Below are 8,444 nucleotides of genomic sequence, written 5' to 3' on the forward strand. Positions count from 1 at the left end.
GCGGATGCCCTTCCAGCCTGCTCTCTAAAATAAAATCTGACAAGTGACTGTAACAAGTGAAAATGGGGTTCTGCTCCTTTAAGAGAGATCGCCATTGTGTGTGTGTGTGTGTGTGTGTGTGTGTGTATATGTGTGTATGAACTGTCTTTAGACGCGTGTAACACGAGAAGCGAATGTGCACGGGACCAATGTTTATTTTTATTTTTCTCTGATGCTCGAATTAAGGTTTTGTTCTGCAATTTACATTGACACTGTTAAAAGAAGAATAAAGCACGAGATGTGAGCGTTGATTTATTTTTTTACTGCAACACGAGTTAGGCGACATATTTCAGAACATCTTTCACATATATTCGGAATATGCATAAGTAATATGAATCATTTACATATCTTTTGCAAGTTCATTATCTGAGATGTAGAACGTATGGAAAAGGTGGTGGTGAGTGTGTGTGTGTGTGTGTGTGTGTGTGTGTGTGTGTGTGTGTGTGTGTGTGTGTGTGTGTGTGTGTGTGTGAGAGTGAGAGTGTGTTTACAGCGGTTTGACTGATAAATATGAATTTGTAGCTAAATCAATAGCGGTGCCAAACAGCATTTCCCGTCGTTTACATCTATGCTAAAACATATTGTTAAGGCTAGACACTGTACATGTCATGATCAATTTTAACAAATAATAACAATTAAAGGCTACAGCATCTGCTTGTTGGAGCTGCTCCTTCTTTGAGGAGACTGAATCCAGCACTGAACTGGGAGAGATTCTGGAGCTGTGTTTTGTCAAATCATGCTTGCTATGTATTTTATATCTCTCTGGAACATAATTAATATTGAACTGTAAGTACTTTTGTCTTTGTATCTTGTCCTTTGAAAGCCCAAATACAGAAACAGAAGAAGCTCTGTGGAAATATAAGCATATGAAGGCATTTTAGCTCCCTCAGCTGTAACTTTACAGCGCCTCTGGCCACACCCCTTAGTTGCACAATGTGTGTGCACAGTTAAAGTCCGTTTGTGATCTCACAGGCTCGGATGTATTTTTTTGTAGTACCCAAAATTTGTTCACTGTAGGCATTGCTAAGCTAACTCTGTAAAAGCCAAGGTCTCCCTTTGCATTGAAGTTTAAGTGTCTTACATTCAGAGATACTGTTTATGTACACACAGCTACATTACACATCAATAAAGATTAATATATGATATCGTAGTGGAACACCCCTTTAAATAACACTAATGTTTAAAGAACTACAATCTCACAAAGCCTTGACGTTTACACAATCCAGGTAAAAACAACTCTATTTTAAGATTATTGTAATTATTTTATCAAGAACTATATACAGTATCAAGAATCATTTGCAGTGCAGTAAGCGAAGATAAATATACTTTATGGTGCATTAGTTTCTCCAACGTAGTTTTTAGCAGGAATTTGATAAAAACTATTGACTGTCTAAAAATTGCCTACGACTCAAGTAACTACTACAATTGAATTGGAATTGACTGCATGACCGATACATAAGTATATTCTAGTATGAATGTGAAAAGTATGAATGGAATTCCGATGTATTACATCTGCCATTTGACATTATCACGTGACTTATCCATGTCAGTTATGTTTTTTCTCTCCTAATCATGAATGCTGTCACGTGGCATCATGGGATGGCGTATCGTCCATCAGATACACATTTCAGAATCTCGCCGGAGATAGAAGGTCATCCAAATACATCTCATATACTTTTTTACTATGAATTCGAACATACTATTCAGCTCACATACGGTTTTTAACACTATATAGTATGGCCGTGTGAAATTTAGGACGCAGACATTATTTTGTTTTATGTTAGATAAGTGGTATTGGTTAAAATTGGTTTTCTTTTGAAGAAAATGAATAGGTATCTATATAGGGGTTGTCTGTTGGGATATTTATATCTGTAGGGCTATTTGCTATTTTCTGATCACAAAAACTGGTCAGAGATCGTTTTCAGCAATGAACTCCTGTGCTTTAATTTAGAGGTTAATAATGTGGTTATACTTTTTCTTACCATGAATACTAGTGCTAGCAGGAGCAGTGTTAGACAGAGTGTGACCTTAGAAATGTCAGATGTCACAAGGAAATAATGGGAAAGATGAAAAAGAGAACTGACACAAAGCTTAAAAGAAGAATTATGTTCTTTTATTCTTTTCTTATCCCATAGCTCATTAAACCCCCAGACATTTACACAGACTAACAGGAAGGTCATGCTCACCTGAGACACAGCAAGAACACACAACCAACACAAAAACATGTCAGTCTAAAAGATTTCAGAAGCTGCTCCTCAGAATCACCTTGTCCGTCCTTTATGTGAATTTTGAGGATTTTTGAGAAAAATTTAGAAGATTTTTAAAAACCTCACTTTTTTCGAGGTCTCATCTTAAATGAAAACCTTCAAAGTTGTTTTGTTCACAATTGTACATGCTATGAATGAACTTTTTTTTTTTTTTTTTACAGTAAAGCTTTTAAAAAGCCATCTTCTGCACTCTTTTCTTTACCATCCTTGTTAGCTGCTGACATTTGACTCTTATGCAGTTACATAACAACACCTTCTTTGTAATGTTTGAATATCAGTCAAATTGCTTTTGAATGAAATAAATTCCATTCAGAGCCACACAATATACAGATATCCTGCAAAAGGATTCATTCAAATTAAAATATACTGTAAAATTTAGGTGAATGATTGTACTATGCTTAGAGAAAATCCCGCAAATGCCTTAGACTTGCTAACAGTTGAAAATTACAGTAGCTAGTAGTCAGATCACAAGGACCTTGAGTATTTTGAGAATTTACCAATTAAAATTCTCAAATATTGAGGGCTTTGATAATGAATATTTATTTAAAGTGCTGTTCCCCTGTCTTGATTCTACTGACATTTCCTATGTTCATCAAATACTCAAATGGTAACAAGAATTATTCGCTGTTAAAATAAAAAATTAAAATACAAATTGCACAAATAGTAAAAAAAATGTACTCTATTATTATTACTTAGAAGAGTCAAAAGGATAGGGCCACAGTACTATTTTGGCAAACGTAAAAGTTTGTTTAGAAAAAATAAACTGAAGGTAAATTAAAAGAAAAAAAATAATCATTACAATCATACTCTTGGATGTGAAATTAGATTTTTCACCTGCCAAAAAAACATTTTGAGTTTCACAAGGAGCCTTTTAGTGAAAGGAAGAACATTTTCCATCTAGCATTAATAACATTTTAACAATATGAAGATCCCCTTTTCACTTTAAATCAGGGATTCTCAAACTTCTCAGCCAGCGACCCTTAAAATAACAACACCAGTGACTCGCGACCCCCTCTATGCTCGGGAGTGGTTACAAGCATCTAAACATTGAAAACACAAAAAAAGTACAAAAGTCTATTTTTTATAATCATTATTCATTTGTTTCATTTAATATTAATATCACTAAATGAAAATGGTGAGCACAATGTTTACAGCACAAGACTATTCTTGGTTTAATTTTGGACAATTGAAGCCACTTAGAGATCGTCTTCCTTGTTCAGTCGTGGCCTCTTTTTTAATGAACAGTATGTGAGTGCCATAAAGGTGTCAAAGTTTAACATTGTACTGTAAAATCAATCTGCTGCAGCTAACGTTATTGGTGTGATGTTAATCTAGCATGATAACCCCAGGGGTCACAATCCAATGGAAAAAAAAATAAATTGAAAGGCTGATGACTTTTTATTTGAATGTTTTTTACGTAATACTACTATTAGTTAAAAACTATATTTTAAATATATTATAAGTTAAAACTTTATTTTATATTCTGCAGGTTATGGATAAAATATGATAGTTCTAAAAGTAAAAAAAAAAATATATAAGATTTCTGGAAATCACCAAGCGACCCCCCTCATTGTCTCGTGACCGCCCAGGGGGTCCCAACCCCCACTTTGAGAACCACTGCTTTAAAGAACTTTCCATGACTTTCTCTAAGGCCGCACTCATACTATGTACAGTTGCCTCGAACTGAGCCAAAGCAAGCTTGTCCCCCCTCCCATCTCCCCCGATGGCCCGCACTCACATACAATCGGGCCTGGGCACGCTTACGTCATCGCTGCTGCGCTGTTCAGTAAGCGCTCTCGCTCAGCACAGTGGAGATTTCTCTAGTTATATTGTTTCCGTCATTTGATATGCAGTGACATGCAGTCAAATATTTAACCAAACAGTCCTTAGGGATGCTGTGACACGCAGTCAGATATTTCACCGAACATATCTCCACTTTTGACGCTCATAAACAGTCATAAAGTCCTCAAGCTGCAGAAATGAGGAGGTCTGCTGAAGGCGCGCAGCTGTCATGCAGTGAGGGGTTTGCGTCTTTAATAAACTATGGCAGTTTGCGTTCATTAAACAGTAAGATTGATTAATAAATCCATATGAAACAGTCCCTTAAAAGTCACGTCTCGCTTTCAGTTTCGCCCAAAGTTAAAGCCCAAGTGAACCACGCTCAGGCCCACTTCTTCCAACCGGGCCAGGGCCGGCCAAGTGAACCGTGCCTGAGCCTGATTCAGGGCACTCACACTTCTGAAACAATCCGGGAAATGGGCCTGGGCATGGTTCGGATAGCATAGGCCCTAAAGAAGTTTCCATGGACGTTAAAGACTCTTTATGACACCATTGATTGCAATAAGGAACCTTTATTTTTGGAAAATTTAGATTGACTAATAATTAAAAATGGTGGCACTATGGCACAGTGGTTAGCACTGTCGCATCACATCAAGAGGTTTCTGGTTTAAGTCTGGGCATTTCTGTGTGGAGTTTGTATGTTCTCCCCGTGTTTGCACAGGCTTCCTCTGCAGAGCCCAGCAGAGACTGTACGTCCTTCATCAGCTGAGGAAGTTCAACCTGCCACAGGAGCTGCTTTTACAGTTTTAGCTGTCATCCAATCCATACTCTGCACTTCAAATCACCATCTGGTTCTGCTCAGCTGCCAAAACCGACCTTTGTAGACTACTACAGCAAATAGTCTGGACTGCTGAACGAATCACTGGCACTACCTTTCCTACACTTCAAGAACTGTTTTCTGTACAGAGTCAGGGGCGCCCCCAATGGGTAGCTAGGGGTGGCCACGGCCACCCCAGTGTAAACTCTACCCACCCCAATATGATTTTGCTGTTGATATTATTAAAGAGCCCATATTATGGGTTTTTGAAAATTCCCCTCCATGTAGTGTGTAACACAGCTCTAAGTGAAGTGAAGTATCCAGCTAAGGCTTAAATCTGTAAGAATACAGTGTTTAAAACGGTTGATTCATCTATAAAAGAGTCGACTCATAGTGCTTCAAACGAGTCGCCTTGATACCGAGTCATTAGGTGTTTCGCCATGACGTACGAACGAAACCAAGTTATTCACGTGCACGCGCAAACCCGGGAGATTTCAAACCTGAGGCCCCGCCCTCTGACGCAGAAACCTAGACACATACACACACACACCCACACCCACAAACACACGCACACAAACATGCCGGTCGATTGAAATCACACTGCAGATGGATATTATATTGAGTCTCTACCCAAAGATGAAACATCAGCATTATAACCAAGCAGTTGGAAACTACTGGAAACTTTTGGAAACTACATGCTACAAAGAATACTTCATCTGCGTTTGTTAAAGGAAGGATCAGTAAAGAGTAACTTACTGATGGACATCAGGATGGGTTTCTTCCTACCTTTCTCAAGTGTAAGTACGTGCGATTAAAGTTGCCTCGTTGACTCTAGCTTGCAAATGTATTTAGTTGTGATTTGTTACTTGTAACCGAGTGTACTGTATCAGGTTAACTGGCTATATTCTCTTATCGCGTGCAAAGTCACGTTAAAAACGCGACGTGTGCTGCTTTGTTTATGAAGCTGTTTATGGTAGAGGTCTGCAATAAATATAATTATAATTGCAATAAATTTCAGAATAAATCGCGGGAGCGGTTGGTAACGGGTTTAATTTGAGACGGGAGCGGGCTGTCTAGCAATATCACGGATATTGCTATGCGAATGAGAAAGAGAGAGTCTGCTTGGTGCTTGTGTGTGTGTGTTAGTGCGCACGCGCGCGTGTGAGAGAGAGAGAGAGAGAGAGAGAGAGAGAGAGAGAGAGAGAGAGAGAGAGAGAGAGAGAGAGAGAGAGAGAGAGAGAGAGAGAGAGAGATAGAGCGCGAGCTTTGTGTGCTTGGTGCTGTGTGTGTGTTTATACAGACAGCTTGGCTGTCTGGACTGTATAGCTGGGTGATTTTTGGTTGTGTTCTCCCCTGCTCTAGCGGGATCGGGCGCGGCGGGCAGAAAACGGGGTGGGTTCTCAGGCTAAAACCTGGCGGGTGCGGGTGGAAGCGGGAGCGTTGTCGTCCGGAGGTGTGTGTGTTTTTGTGTGTGTGTGGCAGCTAAAATCCACGCCTACACTATCGAGCATGTATGAACTGTGATTACTTTTTATATTGCTGATTAGCTATTGGGCATTTCACTCTCTGACTGAAGGCAGTCGACCAATCGCGACAGACTGTCTTTGGTCCTATCAGCGCAGATTAGCTTCGCGCTAAGGAGGGGTTTGGGAACAAATCAATCACTGGACGATTCATCAGGGAGTCGCTGGGATAATTAGGTAAAAATAAATGCAGATTATAAGACCATGAAAGTGTTTTTTAACCTTGCATGCATATTAAACTGTTGTTGGAGACCCTTACAACCAAGATATGACCCTATTTCATGTATAATATGGGCTCTTTAATTTAAGTATACTTGCGTAAATTCACAATATTTCAATAAATAAATAACAGCCACAAGATGTTTGTTAATTGACTGGTGCCACTGATATAGCTGATTCACTGCCCCTCCCTCTCCCAGATCGTCGTTGACATCACACACACACTTTCAATAGACAGCAACGGCAATTTAATATTAACCTTAATGTACATTAATAGAAGAACCTGTATTAATATTATTTTGGCTCAAAAAGGAATATTGATAATTGACATTAGAGTCTGTATAGTAAGTGTGTGTGTGTGTGTGTGTGTGTGTGTGTGTGTGTGTATATATATATATATATATATATATATATATATATATATATATACACACACACACACATCTACACAACCTTACTATACAGACTCTAATGTCAATTATCAATATTCCTTTTTGAGCCAAATTGTATATGGCGATATTTATCGCAGAACAACAAAATATTCCAATGTTAGACTTTTCCAATACCTAAGAGGTTATGGCATGTATACAAGACACATAACCTTCTACCACTCCGTCCTCAATTCACAATAGAGAAAGGAGACAAAAAAGACACAATAGACAAAATTGCCCACCCTTATATCAATAATAGCGGAAAAAAGAGATTGATTGAAACGTAAGAGTTTGAATGGAGAGGTGGTGCATGAAGAACAATCACTCTTGTGTACACTCCAGGCACGACTTTGGCAGTGCTTCTCCTCTGATTCATATTTAAAAGCATTTGCAGCTGCCGTGCCATAACACTGACAAAGGCCGTAATTGGCATGTGCAACAAAGGCTCTGCAGATGCCATCTAAACCTGCGTAATGTGTACAGTATGTTGCAAAGCTCCATGATATGCTTTGAACATACAGGAAGAAAAATTACCACAGCCATGCTGTATTGCTATGGCTAAAAGACTAAAACACCCTGATCTGAAATAACACATTAAACCAGAAGTTACAAAACTGAACAAAACTACATAACACAGATAAAGAAAAAGGGTGCAATAAAGTCTTGATGTCACTGTATAGCTGTATCTAAATTACTCTTCAGTATTTATTCTGTGCTTTAAATATATTCCTACAGGAAATTATATCCTTTTTTGAGTATGTGTGGATATTATATTGCCTTATTCTCACCGAGAATTTAATCAGTTGTCTTTATTAAATAAAGTCAGAATCGTCAAAAGCTCTTTCTCCTCTCTCACCAGTAAGAGATTGTGAGAAATATTAGCTGAAAACTATTTTTTTTTCCTCCGGCACCCATGATTACTCATTTTCAGTATAATTTGTTTGGGGATACAATAATCTCGCATTCTGGATATGAACTCTATCATGGGGCATTAGTGGAATTTCAGAGACTGCAGGTGTTTCCATGACTCTGTTATTTTTAGAAGAACTACTCTGTGTGTACTGTGCAGATTTCATCTAAAAATATTCATTTAGACATTTGATCGAATTTAAATGGCATTTTAAAGCATTGTATTGTAATGTTGTAAGGCTCAAATCTGTTTAATTTTGTGCAGTTTTGCTGGTTTTTGCAACATCTAAATTTAAACAAAATAGTTCAACAAACTCTCTCTCTCTCTCTCTCTCTCTCTCTCTCTCTCTCTCTCTCTCTCTCTCTCTCTCTCTCTCTCTCTTAATTCAAATTGTCCAAAAACATGTCTAATTTTTGTAACTTGCTTGCCATAATATCCTAGTTAATTCTTTAAATTGCA

Source organism: Danio rerio, chromosome 9 (assembly GCF_052040795.2).
Source record: "Danio rerio strain M-AB ecotype USA chromosome 9, GRCz13ab, whole genome shotgun sequence".
In the NCBI taxonomy this organism is placed as follows: domain Eukaryota; kingdom Metazoa; phylum Chordata; class Actinopteri; order Cypriniformes; family Danionidae; genus Danio; species Danio rerio.